Source organism: Stegostoma tigrinum, chromosome 15 (genome assembly GCF_030684315.1).
Source record: "Stegostoma tigrinum isolate sSteTig4 chromosome 15, sSteTig4.hap1, whole genome shotgun sequence".
Classification (NCBI taxonomy): domain Eukaryota; kingdom Metazoa; phylum Chordata; class Chondrichthyes; order Orectolobiformes; family Stegostomatidae; genus Stegostoma; species Stegostoma tigrinum.
The window spans coordinates 21,533,318-21,553,494 of record NC_081368.1 but is presented as its reverse complement, the minus strand read 5'-3'; the positions used below and the strand labels follow the sequence as shown (position 1 = coordinate 21,553,494).

Genomic DNA, 20,177 nt, shown 5'->3' with positions numbered 1-20,177 from the left:
GATCTTGTTCCTTGGCAGGACTGAATTTTAAATAGGGGAACTCAAATGAAGAAAGTGCTTGGACCTGTCTATTCCCTCGATGTTCACAACCTGCTGGGGTACACTGGGAATAACAGGGCTCTTATGCCAGCAGACCTGGGTTTACACCCCACCTGCTCCAGAAGTATGTCTCTGACCAAGTAGAATAGAAAATATTTGTACAAAAGAGAGGATTTCATCACATTCTCTCCACATCTGCTGTCTGGCCTTTATTTATTATTATTATTAATTCACAAGATGAGCACATCACCGGCTGGTCCAACATTTATTGTCTATCCCTAAATGCCCAGGGGGCAGTTAAGAGTCAACCACCTTATTGTTGCTGAGAAATTCCTGGTACTTATTTTGTGTATATTTAAACATCTGCTTTAATATGACAGTAAATATAATCGAATGCATAGGGATATGAACTGCAGTTCTTTTAAAGTAAAAAAAAACTGCTTTGATTCATGCTTTCTTGCAGAGGCGATGATGTCGTGCCCGGAATCTTTCTCCAGGAGTTGAGCCGTTGTGCGGGCTGGTGGGATGGTTTTGGGTAGCGGTTCCCACCTGCCGGGGGGATGACAGAAGCGGCGGGACACTGCGCTGGTTTCCTGTTTCCGCTTGTCTCTCCCACTCTAACAATGGTGGTAACGGTGTGAGCGGCCCGACCCGAACGGATCGAACTCGACGTGAGCAGGTGAGGGCGCCCGGGGCCGGAGGGCTCTCACGGCCGGTGCTGGCAGATCGCGGTTGGCGGCGCCTATTGATTTCTTCTCGCCCTTCTCTGTCCTCCCTGTCGCCGGTCGCGCACACCCTGCTGCGTACGGCAGCTTGTGAACAGGCCGATGGGGAACCGGCGCCGGGGAAAGGCCCAGGCTCTGCGGCCTAATCTCAGCCATGGCGGGGCGTGGATAAGACGGCCGGGGATTCCGTGAGGGTTTAACCACCCCATCTCCCATGTTTTTTCCCCTAAACTCCGGGCTGCTTATTCTTCCCGCCGGTTTACAAAACCAATCCCTCCTTTTTTTAAAAAAAAGTCGGCGTCTTTTGAAACAGTCCCCTTCTCAGCGCAATTACTTCAGATAAAATCACCAGGTGTTTCCATATTTTTAAAGCCTGATTGCTCCCGGTTTGTTTTCTTTTTGGTTGGGCCACTTTGTCTTTTTTGTTTGTCTTGATGAAATTATTCGGAGCTAATTTACTATTTTCTCCTGTGTCACTGCCTACCCTTGGAGCTATGGGAGGGAATGCTGGAGGGAAGGATGAGTGTTTTTTTAATGCTAATACGGTTCGTCAACAGGTTCAGTTTCCTGTCTTAGTGCGAATTTATTTTTGTGTTCTCCTTTTGCCCCCTCACTGTCGCCTTGGTAATAATCACCGATTGATCTACAATAGAAGTCTGGCGCATTACGATCTTTGTGATTGCGTAACTGGCTTTATGTAGGTCAATAGTGCAATATAGCAGAAGATAGAAATACACTGGTGCTTTGAAACAAAAAAATGATGCTTTTGAGCGAAGTCTTGAAGCTTCCTTCTTTCTCAGGTTGGTGTATGTTTGGACTTAAGTGGGATATTAATGGTGACGATAGCGTAAAACAGGCATTCATTGCTTTTGTGATAATGGGAACTGCAGATGCTGGAGAATCCGAGATAATAAAATGTGAGGCTGGATGAACACAGCAGGCTCAGGAGCACAAAAGCTGACGTTTCGGGCCTAGACCCTTCATCAGAGAGGGGGATGGGGTGAGGGTTCTGGAATTAATAGGGAGAGAGGGGGAGGCGGACCAAAGATGGAGAGAAAAGAAGATAGGTGGAGAGGAGAGTACAGGTGGGGAGGTAGGGAGGGGATAGGTCAGTCCAGGGAAGACGGACAGGTCAAGGAGGTGGGATGAGGTTAGTAGGTAGGAGATGGAGGTGCGGCTTGGGGTGGGAGGAAGGGATGGGTGAGAGGAAGAACAGGTTAGGGAGGCAGAGACAGGTTGGACTGGTTTTGGGATGCAGTGGGTGGAGGGGAAGAGCTGGGCTGGTCGTGTGGTGCAGTGGGGGGAAGGGGACGAACTGGGCTGGTTTTGGGATGCGGTGGGGGAAGGGGAGATTTTGAAGCTGGTGAAGTCCACATTGATACCATTGAGCTGCAGGGTTCCCAAGCCGAATATGAGTTGCTGTTCCTGCAACCTTCGGGGGGCATCATTGTGGCACTGCAGGAGGCCCATGATGGACATGTCATCTAAAGAATGGGAGGGGGAGTGGAAATGGTTTGCCACTGGGAGGTGCAGTTGTTTATTGCGAACCGAGCGGAGGTGTTCTGCAAAGCGGTCCCCAAGCCTCCGCTTGGGGACCACTTTGCAGAACACCTCCGCTCGGTTCGCAATAAACAACTGCACCTCCCAGTGGCAAACCATTTCCACTCCCCCTCCCATTCTTTAGATGACATGTCCATCATGGGCCTCCTGCAGTGCCACAATGATGCCCCCCGAAGGTTGCAGGAACAGCAACTCATATTCGGCTTGGGAACCCTGCAGCTCAATGGTATCAATGTGGACTTCACCAGCTTCAAAATCTCCCCTTCCCCCACCGCATCCCAAAACCAGCCCAGTTCGTCCCCTTCCCCCCACTGCACCACACGACCAGCCCAGCTCTTCCCCTCCACCCACTGCATCCCAAAACCAGTCCAACCTGTCTCTGCCTCCCTAACCTGTTCTTCCTCTCACCCATCCCTTCCTCCCACCCCAAGCCGCACCTCCATCTCCTACCTACTAACCTCATCCCACCTCCTTGACCTGTCCGTCTTCCCTGGACTGACCTATCCCCTCCCTACCTCCCCACCTGTACTCTCCTCTCCACCTATCTTCTTTTCTCTCCATCTTTGGTCCGCCTCCCCCTCTCTCCCTATTAATTCCAGAACCCTCACCCCATCCCCCTCTCTGATGAAGGGTCTAGGCCCGAAACGTCAGCTTTTGTGCTCCTGAGATGCTGCTTGGCCTGCTGTGTTCATCCAGCCTCACATTTTATTCATTGCTTTTGGTGTGGTTTACTTTGCAATATAATTAAGTGAGAATATGTCTGATGTTTGTAAAATGAAAACTTCATGTGAACAAATTGTTCTGTTTTGTTGACTTTTTTTCCCTCAAGCTTGAGGGTACACTAAACAGAGAGCTAAGATTGCTATATGCAAGAAACGTGGAATTTGGGCATGTGCTGTGGAGTAATTCAAACTTTCTGACTGGTTGCCTTTGAATTTATCTCAACTTTGATTTTAAAAAATCAAACTGTATCTCCCTCTTACACATACTCTTTGTTACAGGGATAATAAAGATTTTTGTCGATTTTTCAGTTGCCATTTCTTCCATCACAGTTCAGTGATTATTAACATTTATAAGTTACATCATTAACAGTGATGGCAGACTTGCGCATTGGGTGATGAATGTACAGTACTAAGAATTCTTTATTTAGAATAGATGTAAATTTATAGTTTTTAATTCCATCTGGGTGTGAGGTATATTGATTTCCTTGTACTTGATCAAAACGTGACCAGTGATTTTTATTGTTCTCAATAATTATCTTTACAAATTTAACAATCTTGTTTTCTGTATGTTTTTCAGTACCCTCCAATAACGCTGCACAGTGTTACGGGTTATTCATTTGGTAGGATGTCGTACAGGCTTTCTTGACAGGAGATAGGTCAAATCTTTGATTTGTGAACTTTTCAGGATCTCGGGGATCTCTTCTGATTTTCCAGTAAATCAAGATACTCAAGTGTAGGTGCAAGGTTTTCTTTTTATCTTGCTACTTTTCCTTTCTTGGAATTTTCATTTTCTATTGTCTATGCCATTGGGTAAGAGAATCTTGCAGAATCCTTTTTCCTGATGTTTGCTTTTAATATGTGAAATAGGATAAAAATTGGGAAATGCAACAGAAAAAAATTCAATAAATTGGTGGTAGTTTTTCTTCCCTTTTAAAAATGATTGAAGAATTCCATGAATAGGTGAACTGAAAAAGAAAATAAAACATATCTGCAGATGTTGGAGATATGAAACAAAAACGGAAATTTCTAGCAAAACTCAGCAGGTCTATCTAATTACAAGTCCAGACTCAAAATGTTAACTTGGCTTTTTCCCCACAGATGTTGCCAGACCTGCTGTTTTTGGATTGTAAAATTTGGCAGCTGGGCAATTCAACACTTTGGTTGCAGAGTCATAGAGCTGTACAGCATGAAAACAGACACTTTGGTCCAATGAGTCCATGTCAACCAGATAATCCAGTCCCATTTGGCCCATTACCCTCAATAAAACTTTCCTGTTCATATACCCATCCAGATGCATTTTAAATGTGGCAATTGTGCCAGCATCCACCACTTCCTCTGGCAGCTCATCCAGACATTCACCACCTTCTGCGTGTAAAAGCTGCCCCTTAGGTCCCTTTTAAATCTTTTCCCCTCTCACCTTAAACCTATGCCTTCTAGTTCTGGACTGCCCTACCTTGGGGAAAACGCTATTCACCCTATCCATGCCCCACATTATATTATAAACCTCTAAAAGGTTACCTCTCAGCCTGCAGTGCTCCAGGGAAAATAGCCCCGGGCTATTCAGCTTCTCCCTGTAGCTCAAAATCTCCAACTGTAAATCTCTTTTGGACCCTTTCACATTTCACAACATCCTTCCTATATCAGAGAGACCAGAATTGAATTCTGTATTCCAAAAGTGGTCTAACCAATGTCCTGTACAGGCATAACATGACCTCCTAACTCCTGTACTCAATGCACTGACCAATAAAGGCAAGCATGCCAAATGCCTTCATCGCTATTCTGTCTACTTGTGATTCACTTTCAAGGAACTATGAACCTGCAGTCCAAAGTCTCTTTGTTCAGCAACACTCCCCAGGACCTTGCCATTAAACGTATAAGTCTTGCTTTGATTTGCCTTTCCAAAATGCAACATTTCATATTTATCTAAATTAAAACTCCATCTGTCACTCCTTGGCCCATCTGATCAAGGTCCTGTTGTACTTTGAGGTAGCCTTCCTTGCTGTGCGCTACACCACCAATTTTGGTGTTGATTTTCCTTTGACAGGTTGGCCACATTTGTGATTTTGTCCTTCCGTGAGATGCTGAAAACTTAAGGATGTTTGAACTTCCTTTCTTGATCATTTTGTGTTGTTTACGTTCCACAGCTCATGCAGTATGATGCTGAGAGGGTGTATGTATTAAAAATAGCTTCTTGGTTCTATGAGCTTGATATTATTCCATATAATTTTGTTTAAAGAGTTGTCCAAAGCTAGTAACTGTTTTCCCTACAGGTGTTGCCTTGAGGGCAGATTTTCTGTCACCTATGAGCCCAACATAGCAGAATTTATTAACCAGTTTCAGCAGGGCAATTCATCCCAGTATCTTGACACTTGAGCAGAAGTGACTTTGAGGGGTTGGAGTTTGCAAATTGGAAGACATTCCCAAGAATTTTTTGATATCAGAAGTAGCTGGAGCCAGGAGACCAGCAAGATGGCCAAAGCTGTCCTTCAAGAATTCTTGCAAGTGTGATATGGTTTTCACACTTGGAGTCAGAGGGAAATGGCAACTTTAGAGTAGAATAGAATCAGGACAGTGTGGAGACAGTCCATTCAGTCCAACAGTAACCCTCTGAGTGCCCAGACACTATGGGCAGTTTAGCATGGACACGTCACCTAATTTGTGCATCTTTGGACTGTGGGAGGAAATCAGAGTGGAATTACTGCACAACCATTGCCTTGAGTAGATGGAAGGAAGCCGCTGGCTACAAAATTGCATTATCCTAATCACTTTGCAACATTGCGCAGAAAGACGACAAGTACAAGTAGAAAAGGGTGCGGTAGGTCAGTAGAGGAGGATGAAATCAGCCCTCAGTAAGATTGAGAGATGTGCAGTACATGGCCGGCTTCCTTTGTGTTTTAATTTTGTCATTGTCCTCGTGAAACAGATTCATCTGCGGTGCACTGCAGAAGTTCGCCTAGTTCCGCCCAAACACACAACTGTCACCATCTCGAAGGGCAATGGCAGCAGATAATGAGAACACTGCCGCCTGTGTGTTCCACTCCAACCTACTCACTATCCCAAGTTGGAAATATATCACCATTCCCTAAGCATTACTGAGTCAAAATCTTGGAGCTCCTTCTGTAGCATCATTGTAAGTGTGCCTAAACCAAATACTTTGCAAAGGTTCAAGAAGGTAGCTCACCAGCATTCTGTCAAGGGCAACTAGGGGTGAGCAATAAGTGCTGGCCCAGCTAGCAGAGCCCATGTCCCATGAATGCATTTTATAAAAATCTCAGAATTGATAATAGCCCTTCCAGATTCCGGAGTAGTGTAATACCTGCTGTCTCTGTCATCTTTATTGGTTCAAAATGAGTGGTATTTTGAATCCTTGGGTCTTTTGCTGTTTATTTTTTTTGGCCAATTTGTATATCCTTTCCTTTGATTTAACACTGTTCCCAATTTCACTTCCTAGCTATGACTAGGCCACCTTTCTTGTTTTTTGTGTCAAGGAAGAACTGTTCTTGGCTGAAATCCTTGTTGGCCTCTGTGGACATCCTGGTACTTATCCATAGTGTAGGTTTGTGAACGTCCACTAAGAAATTAGGTTCAGGTTGCCCAGAACTTTTTTGTGCTCTGATGTTTTAGTGCAGGGACAAGCAATTTGGATTGGATGTCTGATTACCCTTGTAAGTATTGTTATTTCTTCCAACAGTGAAACCTTTTGATCTAGTTCTCTGGTTGAAATTTGTTGCTGTTGAGAATGGAAACCTATAACACTTCCTGGTTACAGAAGTGGTAATGCTGATTTTTGTCTGTGATCCCAGTTATATCCTTTAACTACATAAAATCTAAAAATTTGCAGAGTAGACCATTTTGCTCCTCAATCCTGCTCTGTCATTCACTATGATCTTGATCTTGATCTTGATCATGATCATGGCTGTCCATCCAACTCTGAAGGTTGTTCCCATTTTCTTCCCAGGTCCTTTAGCCCTAAGAACTATGCCTAAATCCTTCTTGAAAGCATACAGTGTTTAGACACAGCTGCCTTCTGGGGCAGAAAATTCCATAAGCTCATCATCACAGTCCTAAATGGCCAACTCCATATCCCTAAAGTGTGATTTTGCTGGCTTCCTTGGTCTTGGGAACATGCTTGCTGCATTTATCCTGTCTTGACCTAAGGGAATTTTATAGATTTCTGAGATCTACTCCTTTTCTAAACTTCAGTGAATATAGTCCTAACTGTTTCAGTCTCTTCCATGTCAATCCCTCCACTCTAAGAATCAGTCTTGTAAATCTTGTTGTACACCCTCCATAGCCAGAGCATTCTTCTCAGATAGGAAGACCAGCAATGTGCACAATACTCCACTTATAGTTTCACCAAAGCTTGTGTACAAATATAGCAAGGCATCACTGTTGCTGTACTTGAATCCTCTGGCTATGAAGGCCATTTGCTGCTTTGACCACCTGCTGGATCTGCATGTTTACTTTCAGTGATGTATATAATAAGATCTGTTTCACCTGTTGCAGTTCCCCCTATTTTTGCTTCCAAGATTAATAACCTTGTGTTTATCCATCATGTACTTCATCTGTCATGCAGTTGCCCATCTACACAATTCATCCAAATCATGTTTTAGCATCTCTGCATCATCCTCATCATTGACTCAGCTTTGCATCATATGCAAATGTGGATATATTACACTTAGTTTCTTCATCTAAATCGTTAATACATATTGTGAATAGCAGGCATCCAAACATTGATCCCTGATGTACCCACTATTCATGGTCTGCCATTTAGAAAAAACAAATGATTTATTTCCTGTCTGCCAATCAGTTTTTTATCCTTGTCAGTACGCTGGCCCCACTGCTAAACCCATATGTAGAACCTTATCAAAATATTCTGGAAAGTCCAAGTAAACCACATGCACTGGCTTCTCCTTATACTGGTTATATACTCGGAAAAATTTCAGTAGCTTTGGGAAGCATGATTGCCCTTTCATAAGTACATGCTGATTTTGTCTGATCCAGTCACGGTTTTCTAAATGCTATTAAATATTTTGTAGTAGATTCTACCATTTTCCCCACTACAATTGTCAGCATGCTTTTAGTCCCTTTGTTGTCTTTCATTGAAATTTAAACTGCTCCCAATCCTGGGGTCGGTCTTTTGACCAATTTGTATGACCCTCCCTTTGATCTAATGCTATTCATAATTTCGCTTCTGAGCTATGACCAGGCCAAGCTTTCCTGTTTTTATTTTTGTGCTAATGAAGCATTTTTTCCTTGCTGAAATCCTTGGTGATCTCTACAGACATCCTAGTACTTGTCCGCAGTAGTTTTGTGAACGCTTGCCAATAAATTAGGCTCAGATTGCACAAAACTTATTTTACTTGGCAAACTTAAACTCATTGGAACCCTCTATTGTATTCATCTTGGCTAATTTATTATTAATGTAAATCTGGAAGGTAAAAAGGCTTTGGGTTGGATACCTTATTCTTCGGTACATTGATAGATATTCTTTGGAAAATTTTTGTATTCTGCTCATAGCTCGCTTTCCAACCTTTTCATTGTCAACAGTAAATTTGACTATAATACAAATTGTTTCTTTATCCACGTCATTAACAGTTTGTAACTAGTCGAAGTTCCAGTAATGAATTTGACTCGGTCATGCTAACTGCATGATGCTTTTGCATGTGCTTGAAGCTCCATTAGCACGTATATTGCAACTGAAAATGAGGGTCATAGAGATAGCCAAATCAGTGCTGCATCCCTATGGCAACACCCTGACCGATCGGAATTGAGCAGACCTGTGAATGAAGATTGATAGCTTACTGTTTTTGCTGCATCACCAAGTCAATGATGGCCCAACTGGTCAGCACCCTCATACTGTATTAAATATGCCATTTATTTCAAGTTTATTTCTTGTCCTAGTGCTGATGAATGCAAGACGCCAAAAGCTGCAACATGTTTTCTTTTAACAATGTTTCAGTCAACTAGCAAGCAATCATGGACATTGTCTTTTAAAGTAAGCGATACAGAAGCTAGCCACTAAAGACAGAACACAATAGACAGGCCATGCACAGCTTACAGTGAAGATTTTGGAAACAGTCTGCGTCAGATTTGCTGCCTGTTTTTTGTCTGGGTCAGAACTCTGTATGTTTTTGGAGATTATCCACGATTCACAGCAAGCTAAATAATTTGTTTAAATGATGGCCTGTGACATTACCTGACCTGGAGGGAAGATCTTCAGCTATGAGCACTGTATTCCATTTTTCATAAAGCCACCTTTTTATTTGTCGCATAAACTGGCAAAAATAACAGAATTCCTTGAAGACAAATTTCAAAGTAACAGCTAAAATGCACAGAGATAGTAGGAACTGCAGATGGTGGAGAATCTGAGATAACAAGATATAGCACTGGACGAACACAGCAGGCCAAGCAGCATCAGAGGAGTAGAAAGACTGATGTTTCGGGCCTAGACCCTCCTTCAGAAATGGGGGAGAGGAAGGGGATTCTGAAATAAATAGGGAGAGAGGGGCACGTGGATAGAAGATGGATAGAGGAGAAGATAGGTGGAGAGGACGCAGACAGGTCAAAGGGGTGGGGATGAAGCCAGTAAAGGTGAGTGTTGGTGGGCAGTTAGTGTGGAGATAGGTCAGTCCAGGGAGGACGGATAGGTCAAGGTGAGATGTTAATGGGATTACCGATTGGCAAACTAAGTCCGGAACGTTAGAGTCCTCCGGTGGCAGGGTTTCGAGTCCCCAGGTCAGTACAGATGGACAAAGGGGGCGGGATGAAGTTAGTAGGTAGGAGATGGGGGTGGGGCTTGAGGTGAGTGGAGGGGATAGGTGGGAGGAAGGACAGGTTAGGGAGGCAGGGATGAGCTGGGCTGGTTTTGGGATGCGGTAGGGGGAGGGGAGATTTTGGAGCTTGTGAAGTCCACATTTATACCATGGGGCTGCAGTGTTCCCAAGTGGAATATGCGGTGCACTTCCTGCAACTCATTCCGCTTGGGAACACAGTAGCCCAATGGTATCGATGTGGATTTCACAAGGTTCAAAATCTCCCCTGCCCCCACCGCATCCCAAAACCAGCCCAGCTCGTCCCTTCCTCCCACTTATCCCCTTCTTCCACCTCAAGCCCCACCCCCATCTCCTACCTACTAACCTCACCCTGCTCCCTTGACCTGTCCGTCCTCCCTGGACTGACCTATCTCCTCCCTAACTCCCCACCTACACTCATCTTTACAGGCTCCATCCCTGTCTCTCTGACCCGTCTGTGTCTCTTCTCCTCTATTCATCTTCTGTGTGCTTCCCAATCTCTCCCTATTTATTTCAGAATCCTCTTCCCCTCCCCCATTTCTGAAGAAGGGTTTGGGTCTGAAACGCCAGCCTTCCTGCTCCTCTGATGCTGTTTGGCCTGCTGTGATTCATCCAGCTCTACACCTTGTTATCTCAGCTAAAATCCACAGCCATGCAATGGGAAATTTGATAAAATTCACAAAAGATTTGATGACAACTCTTTAAATAGAGAATGTTGTTGCTGTTCAGTTTCTTCATTTTACTTGGGGTTCATGTAAGCATAGAAGACAACAAACTAAAATTAAACTCATTGTTTTAAAGATAGATACAGCCAGCATAGGTGATTATTTCCTTGTTCACAGGAGGATGTATCTTTAGGTTACTGTTGCCTATTACCAAGGTAGTTGTGCTCATATGCTGCTTCTGCATTAAATCGCTCTGAAATATGTTGCTTCCATGAGATCTAGGGTTATTAAACACAGTAAAAAGCATCATTTGTTAATTTTCTCCTTCCTGAAAACACAAAGTGGAAAAATATACAAGTGTCAATAACTCTGAGATATTAAACCTTAATTGCCAGTTTTCAAATTTTGAATCTAGGTGGAGAGATACAGCATCTGGCTCAGTCCTACATACATCAGTGTACTTATTCGCTGGATATCATTCAGACTCTGGCTTGAGCTTTTTAAGTAGGAAAAAAGCACTATCGATGATGGAATTCAAAAGAAGGGTCGCATCAGACTCAAAATTGTAACTTTTGTGTCTCACAGATGCTGCAAGACCTGTGTTTCTCAGCTTTTTGTTTTTAATGATTTTTAAAGTGTCCATTAGCCCCAGTATACTGAGACACTCCTCTAACTGCTAGTCCCACAGAGATATCAGGTACTTTGTAACTTCCAGAAAGCCAAACCAAATTATTTCTCCCATTAGGTGCTCAAACTGTCCTCAAGATGGAAAGGGACAGGGCGAATTTCAGAATGCAGAGGTGTGGCAGGCAAATTCCCCCTCAACTTCTCAAACAGACCACAAAAACATTGGCAGGTACGCAGATGTCTTAGTGAGAGTGGGAAATTGAAGCATTGGATTGAAGGAACAGTAAGCTTGGGAGAAACAGAATCTGAATAACTATTGCAACTCAACTCAACTCATCTCATCCCTCACTCATCCTCCTCCAGAGATGGAACTTAATAATTGAAGGAGCAGCAAGGGTGTAAGGGATGAAACAGATTGGAGTTCAAGGAAAGATTATCCAGAATGTCAAGTCTAAACTAAATTAAAAATCAGAAACAAACACACACATTGTTGGAATGGCTCAGCAGGTCTGGCAGCATCTGTGGAGAGAAATCAGATTTAATGTTTTGGGTTCAGTCATGCTTCATCAGAACTCAAAAATCCACCCTGTTTTAATTTCCCAGTAATCATGTGGTGAGTGAAGAGGCAATCTTAGTTATTGTAAATAAAGAACTACATTTGGGTGATGATGAACAGTGATTTTACAAATAACAGGCAGGTTTAAATTAGCGTATGTGACAAAATCAGCATTGGTAATAATCTGGAACCATTTCTCCAATTATGTTTTTAGAATGAGCGTACTTTAAGATCAAGCTTGATTCTTAGTCGCCCTGATCTCTCTACTGATAATTGCAACTCATTTTGGTGTGTTTTCCAAGCTCTGCAATGTATTTCTTTCTGAAATTGTGATCATTCTGTCCTCACCTCTTGAAAAAGGAGCCTTCAATGAAATGAAGCTCAATAGTGTTTCTTTTCCTCAGAAAGAACGCTTAATAACTTATTTTGACCCCGGGTTAGATGAGAAACAAAGTTGTTGACGTAAAAATTTTTTTTTTGAAGTTGAAAAGGGAGGAAAAGAGAAGAACTTTCAGGAAGTGTTTGAAAGAGCAGAGAGGCTGGCCCTCTTTTAGAATAGAAGAACAATATTGAGCACTAACCAGGCTGGTTTGGGGTAGTAGTGGATTATGGCTAGAGCAAATAGCTAGAGGAAATTTTAGTGAGATTTGGTAGCAAGAACAGTCTATCTTAAAATCAACACGATAAAGGTGACCTAATGGATTCGGAAAGGAATTGTGTATTAACTGAAGGAGGGTACAGTTTTTTTTAATGAATTAAAGGGTAAAAGAGGACACACAGCAGGGTAAAGCATTTACAATGCTGCTTTAGATGGTTCATTGGTTCCAAAATGTAAGGGAAGCTGTAGGCGTCTGGGGTAGTGGTTTGAAGGTGGAGAATAATATTTAATTAGCTATTATAATATTAAAGAGAACTCCAGGCTTGAGATGCTGATTTTGTGTATCATCTTATCCTATGTAAGGAGGTGAGTGGGGTGATTTTTGAACAGGAACTGGAGAAACAAGTCCTCACATGATCGAAACGGGGTGGCAATGATCCTGTTGAGGTAAAAAATTCAGAACACAATACTGACCCTGCATTTTGTGGCTCAGTGCTTACAGATGACGAAGCTAAGGTGTAGCACATTGTTGAAAATGGAAACCAAAGCTAAAGCCCAGTCATGTTGCAAGTGGCCACACATACACCGATTGAAGTTATTTGAGTAGGTATGACTATCTGAACAGCTGAGAATGGCTCTAGAGCATGTTTTGTGAAAGGGAATGTGGAGTAGAAAGGGATGATCAGTGTATAATGTATTGGAAACACAGAGGTGACTGTCAGTGAGAGTAATGTTCTCGGTTTCTTTCTTGTGACTGTTTTCAAACATTTTTGTGACAACGTTCCAAAAATTTGTACCCTCAATGATGAAGTTGATACATCTGTACTTTTCCAGGAATCCTCTTCTCCCAGTTACCAGACCCGTGTTTCCTGTAAAGAGGAAAAGCTGTCTTAAGTTAATGAATATAAATGTTGTTCTTGCATTGTGCACTTTATAAACATGCTCTTTATTGGGAGCATGCACACACAATCATTTTAGTTTACATGCTGGTGATTGAATTATGGGTTACCTGTGTTCAGTAACTGTTCAGCAAGACGTGTAAACCAGAAATTGCTATTGAAGGATCTGCAGGAGTTTGGAGCTCTAAGTTGTAAGTGTTGCCAGTGTCCCTCTTCCTTCTGGCAAACCAAAGTGGAAGTGGAAGTAGAAGGACAACCAAGGAAAAAAATTGCAGAAATTAGGCAGATTTTATGTAGAAATTCTAAACTGGTAATTTAGACCTTGCTGAGGATGTAGTTTTAGAATCTAGTAGTTAAGATTAGCTGTCCTAATTAGTTTTGTGATGCAGTTTAAAATTTTGCTGCATCTGGACGATGGAAGCATTTTGCTTAGCTCCTTGAACCTGTGCTTTATGAATCAGAAATGCTGAAAAGACGCAACAGTTTAGCCAAGATTAATGAAATCACTGAGAATAATGAAACATAGAAGAAAGGAGTGGAGAGGTGACTGGCAAACAATTTGGTAGCGTTAAATTGTTTGTTTTCTATCTCTTCATTTTGATAACCTTTTTGTCTTTGTTTAAATGATCTTTTAACCTGCTATTAAGCAGTTTATAGATCATTCAAATTATTTACTTAGTTTTGGTAATTCTGGTATATAGTGATAGTACATGGTTTTTTTTTGTAGTGTTACGAATGTACTTGTCTTTGATTTTGGAAAAGGGGACATGTCCAAAACATCGTAATCCAGCAAATTTTCAATCATGATGCAAACTAATCTGCAGTGTATTTCCAACGTCTGTGATTTTGCTTTAGATTGGTTAAATTATTTTGCTTTGCATTTGTTTAAATGCCATTTGTATGTCCTTGTTGCTACCTCTGTAGAGACTGAAAGTTTCTAAAACGTGAAGTCTGCCAAGTCAATCAGAACTAAGATTGCAAGTTTTAAGGCTTTGTGTGGGGAAGGCCATGTCTCTCAAATTGAGTTTTTTTGAGGAGGTGAAAAAGATAATTGATGGTGTCTATATGGACTTTAGTAAGGCCTTTTGACAAGGTACCTCCTGGCAGGCTGATACCAGAGGTGAAGTCACATGGGATCAACTGGCAAGGTGGATTCAGAACTGGCATAAATCATAAAAGACTGGGTAACAGTGCTGGAAGGCTGTTTTTCAAATTGGAGCTCTGTGACCGGTGGTGTTCCACATAGATCAGTGCTGGAATCCCTGTCACTTGTAACATATATAAATTATTTGGAGGAGAATGTAGGTAGCCTGATCAGTAAGTTTATGGAAACACAAAGATTGGGGGAGATTCAGATAATGAGAATTTCCAAAGGATACAGCAGGATAGAGATAGGCTAGAGACTTAGGCGGAGTTCAATCTAGACACATTAAAAGGAGATGTATTTTGAGAGATCTAATCCAAGTGGAAAGTATCCAGTAAATGGCAGAACCCTTAGTAGCAGCAACATACAAAGGGATCTAGGTGTACAGGTCCAAAGTTCCCTGAAAGTGACAATGCAAGTAGATAAGCTGATCAAAAAAGCCTATGTCATGCTTGCCTTCTCTCAGGTCATTAAAGAATAAAAATTGGCAAGTCATGTTGCAGCTGAATAAAACTCTAGTTCGGCCACGTCAGGAAAATAGTGTATAATCCAGGTAGTCACACTACCAGAAAAATGTGGAGGCTTTGGAGAGGATACAGAAATGGTTTACCTGGATTTTGCTTGGTTTGGAAGGTACAATTTATGAGGAGAGATTAGACAAACTTCATCTTTTTCCACTGGAATGTCAAAAGCTGAGGGGTGATCTGATAGAAGTTTACAAAATTATGAAAGGCATGGATAGAATGGATGGCCAGAATCTTAGGGTAGAAATTTCAGCCGCTAAGGGACATGGGTTTAAATAAAAGGGAGTAATTTTAAAGGAAATGAGAAAGGCAGAATTTTTACACAGAGGATGGTAAGTGGCTGGAATACACTGTCAGGGGAGGTGGTGGAGGCAAATTCAATTGGAACATCTAAGAGGCGTTTGCCAGATATATGAAAAGGCAGGGAATAGAGGGATACTGACACCAGGCAGTAAAAGGATTTTAGTTTAGAAAGGCATCATGTGTCACTGCAGTTTTGTGGGCTAAAGGGCCTGTTCCTGTACTATACTGTTCTTTGTGCTGTCTCTAGATTTCCAAGTGCTGCACATCAGTTCCAGAGCAGGAACAGCCTGATTAAGGCAGTAAAATTAAACCTGAACAGAGCTGAGACCAATACCATTTCAAGATGGTTAACACTTGAGTAAAAGGGCAAGTTGCCATAGTTTTACCAGGCTATAGGGCTGCTCTTTCTCATTAGAGACAGAGAGACAACTGGTCGTTTCACCTGAGGGGTGTCATGCCTGAGGTGAGGGAACGCGTTGAGAAGACAAATTCTTCACGGTAATCTCAGCCAGTGCAGGAATGAATCCACACTGTCTCCATACTTTTGCTTTCCAAGCCAGTTGTCCATCCTAACTCTGCTGAGCGGGGATGGTCTAAAACTAAGTTGCCAAGAGGATGTGAACAATTAGGATGAAATATTAGAGGAAGAAACGTGATGTCCAGTGAACAAGGAGTGACAAATTGCACTAGTTCACAAGGGGTCAGGCAGATTAAGGTCTAAGTGAATTTGTGTAAATGCAATTAGTGTCGCAAATAAATTTGCAAGCATTTAGATGTGTGTCACCACTTTGGACTGTATTCCTAGCGTCAAGGCATTTGGGAAGGATAGATTAAGAGAAGAGAAGGTGGCAATATTGATTTAAATGAATTATTATAGTATTGTACTGTGGCAGGGTGAGCAGGTCCTGCCAAATATTTAAGAGATATTTCAGCATGTGCATGACCCTGTAATGGAGCATAGCAAGTGTTGGCAAGGACAGAATAGTGGGCTAATAAACATAGGATAAGAATACCGCTGCCAGGTGACTTGTCATGGATCAAATGATAAAGGAAGGGAGGGATCAGGCAGAAAGATAGCTTTAAGGCTACAGTCAAGTCAACCCTGGCCTTATTGAATGGCGCAGCAGTTCTGCAAGGCCGATTGGCCACCTCCATATTTTGTTTTTGAGGTTTTTAACATTTTTGCTTTAATGGTGCCAGAGAAAACTGTGTCAGTACTGGGAGACTGGAGAAGCTCACGTTTTTCTTGAGCAGGGAGGTTGAGAGGCAATTTAAGAGAAAGCCTTTCAGAATGATGACATCTGGCATCTGACGGGCTGTCGACAAGAGGATGTGGGTTTAAGCTGACTTGCAAAAGAAACAGAGGGTACCCAAGGAAACAATCATAACAATAAATTGATTGCTTTTTCACTTATTCCAAACCTCATAAAGAGTCTCTTTCAAAATTAAAATTCTAAAGTCTTTATTAAGCCTCTGCTCCAGTGGCAGCAATCCCAATTTCTAAAAACACTTCCTCAACTGTAGTATCTCATCTAAGATATTTAAAACATAAATTCTCCATTTGTTTTGTTGGTGTTTGTTAGGTGAGATGATTGACAAGGATCTTGCAGAATTCACTGCTAGTTCTCAAATATTGCAAAGGTATCTTGGAGCAGATATAAGAAGAATTTCATTTAACATCTTATCTCTAACATTGCAGCTCCTCTTCTGTATTGAACTAAACTCATATTAGATTATTGTTTTTAAGTATCTGGGTTAAGTCTGCTCCCGTGACCTGTTGACTTAGGTGAAAGCAGTGTCAATTGAGCCAAAATGGTACTTGCAGGATGTACACACCTTGTGTTATTTCTCCAACAGGTTAATTAAAATGAATTAAATACATTTGAGGGTACATTTAGGGTACCTTGATCTTGCAGATTCTTTCTTGATTATCTTGAGATCATAAAAGGAATTACTTCATTTTTCTTGAATTTACTCTAGATTTTTCTATCTAGGCGGATTGCTTAGGGGAGAAAAATAGCCTGAGTTGTCTAATTGGAAAAGTTTGTTAAGGCCTGATGGTCTGTTCTCACATTTTACTATCTGCTTATCAATGACACACAGTGTGTTATAAGGTATATTGACAATTTCAAATTATAAACAAATAAAAATTGGAATAAACCAAATTGTGGTAGTTCTAATTAAATAAAGTAATCTACATTTTGCTATGATTACAAAAGGCAGTTTTTTTTCCCCACTGATCTAAGATGCTGGTTGCACTGATGTTCACAATGTTTGTAAGAGTTGAATAACTAGAAAGAAACGTTTTTTATTTAACCTTCCATTATTTCTCAGTTGCCTGCACAGAAGTCTTGCCCCAGATGTCATAGCTGACAGCAACTTCACTATTGCAACTGTTTTCAGTGTCATTGGCCACTGTTTTCCTGTTTTGCAGTGGACTAGGTACAGACATCCAGGCGATTGACTCGGTGGCTAATTCAGTGTACAGAAATTGTGGCATTTTTGATAAAACTGTTGTAATGTCAACTTCATTGTGTTAGATATCTTAGTTCAATAGGTCAGATTGCTGATAAACAGAATTCATCTTTTTTGCAGCAGAAGCACTGTTAGTACTTGTTTGTGAATAGCACTGTTCAAGTTATCAAAGATCACGCTGATGTTTCAGAGGTGCAGTTATCTCAGTATCAACAGAAAATATTTATTCATGCCTATTCATGAAATGTATTCATTAACATAATTTCACATTACTTTGCACACCCAAAAGTGAACACCATTGCCAGCAGCATTTACCCATATTCGTACAATGAATACAGCAAAATGAAACATCAGGTGACAATCTGTTGGATACAAAAATGATTTTAATTGTGTGATTATAGTCGGCTAATGTCAATAGAGTACTTCCGTGTACAAATAGAATTTGTATTGACGGTTCTGATCACTGCCTTGGCAGTTTAATATCTACATCATATTTCATAGAACTAGGTGTAAGAGTGAGCCATTTGGTCCTTTGAGCCTGTTATGCTGTTCAGTGTGATCTTGGCTGATCCTCTATCCCAAACCATATTCCGGCTTTTTCCCAAAGCACTTGATGCCTTTAAGATCTAAAAATATGTATATCTCTCTCTTGAATATATTTACAGACTTGGCCTCCACAGCCTTTTATGACAGAGAATGCAGCAGGTTCACTGACTACCACCACGTGCATGCACATTTTGAAACACCACGCCCACACTGCCTTCCATTTCTTGAAATTGCCTGAACAGGAAAACATCCTCTCTGTCTCCAGTCTGTCTAGCCCTGTTAAAATTTTATGTTTCAATCAGCTCCCCCCTCATCCTTCTAACCCTTACTGGTTACAGGCACAATCAAACCATTCTCTGCACGTAGGATAGTCCTTTCCTCCTCTGTATCAGCCAAGTAAATTTCTGCTGCACTCCTTCAATTTCAAGTTTGTACCCTTTCTTAAGCAGAGAGACCAAGACTGCACACACTTCTCTGGGTTGTGGTCTTACCAAGGCCTTGATAACTGCAGAAAGCCATCACTACTTATGAAATTAATCCTTTTGTAATGAATACCACTATACTTTTCACCTTTCTTATTGCTCACTACATTAGCCCTTCTACTTTCATTTGACAGGTGTGCAAAGACACCAAGATAGATCCCTCTGTACATCTGAACTTTCCAGTATAGCACTGTATACTTTTCCTTTCTCTTTTCTCACCTATGTATAACTTCACTTTGTATTGCACCTGCCATGTAATTTGGGCAAGTGGGCAAACACCTTGAAATCGCCTTTCCTTCCTGCTTCAAACTCTCAATCCTGTTTCAGAAGAGAAAAGATTGATGAGGATGAATTCTAAGTTGAGAAAATGCTGTGTGATCTTGGTTTTTTTTAAGCCTTTAAAGCATCTGAAAAACTGTTGTTAGTAGGAATAAAAATGCTAGTAAAGAGGATAAAAATAAAGGTTAAGTTGTTTAAACTGAGAGTAGCTTTTGTGTACTAGCTAGTGAAAGGCAAATTGAGAGCTGATAATGAGACATGCTTCAAGAATGCTTTGAACTTATTAGTGCTTAAACTGATTGTTTTACAAGGCAACATATTGTTCAATCCAATGTATTTTTGAATGTGGTAATCCACTCGTATTTACAGACATAGAGAAGCTCATAACAAGATGTATCTTTGGGTCTTTTACACTGAATGCCTCACCTGGAGGAATTGTTCTCATTACCACAAATTAATCCAAGTTCAGAAGGCATGAGAGCCCCAAGCTGTAAAGTACCGTTGCTTACAACAATTAAGAGTTTATCCAGTACTCACTCGATTGTATAGCCTATTTCACTGTAAAACTAGACTATCTACCGTGACTTAAACTTGTGAATTTTCCATGACACTCAACTCCTAGCCAAGTTTGCACTTGTTACTTAGTGGTTTGTCTCTCAAGATTCTTAAGACGAGATGTATAAAATTTGCTACTTAATTCTTCATTGTAAACAATTATTTCTGTAAATAATACGAAGAACCTTGTTCTGATTTAAGTGATGAATGAATGCTATTTTCTGCTCAGTGTTCCTGAAAATGTAGAAATTGACAGTGTTGAGGTCTGGTAGGTCTAATTGCATGTCAAGCAAGATAGTTAGAATTTTTGAATGGAGCATGAGGATGCGTATCATTATTCTGAAAAATAATGTGAAGTCAGGCACAAACACTAAGCATGAATTGATTGGGAGCAAGACCAATACTATTCAACATGTATCCTTGAGCAAGATAAGACTAGGATAATTTGTTTTGCAAGGAAATGTCCCCTTTTGAGTGATCTGTTCTTCAAAAATTGCCTAAAGCTGAAAATAAATTATTTGAATATCTGTTGCTTCAGTATTTCATACACTCTGGACAGTTCATCACATTGCCTTTGTGTGACTACAGTAGTTTAGACTGAATGTTATACATAGTGATGGATGAGGTGACTTCACACAAAAATTTTAATTACTGGTTTCAGAGGTGTATATTTAAACGCAAACA

At 41.2% G+C, this 20,177-nt stretch overlaps 1 protein-coding gene across 2 annotated transcripts in view; it reads left to right on the top strand.

Moving 5' to 3' along the window:
* Window positions 1-597: 597 nt before the first annotated feature.
* rlim (ring finger protein, LIM domain interacting) overlaps window positions 598-20,177 on the top strand; it is a 54,903-nt gene continuing 35,323 nt past the window's right edge. Inside the window, exons 1-2 of one of the 2 annotated variants that reach the window (XM_059651371.1) lie at window positions 599-718; window positions 3,624-3,779. The gene's annotated coding sequence lies outside the window, so the exon portion shown is untranslated. Of the gene's footprint in view, window positions 719-3,623; window positions 3,780-20,177 lie in introns of both variants that reach the window. The other variant, XM_059651372.1, reaches the window with a different exon arrangement.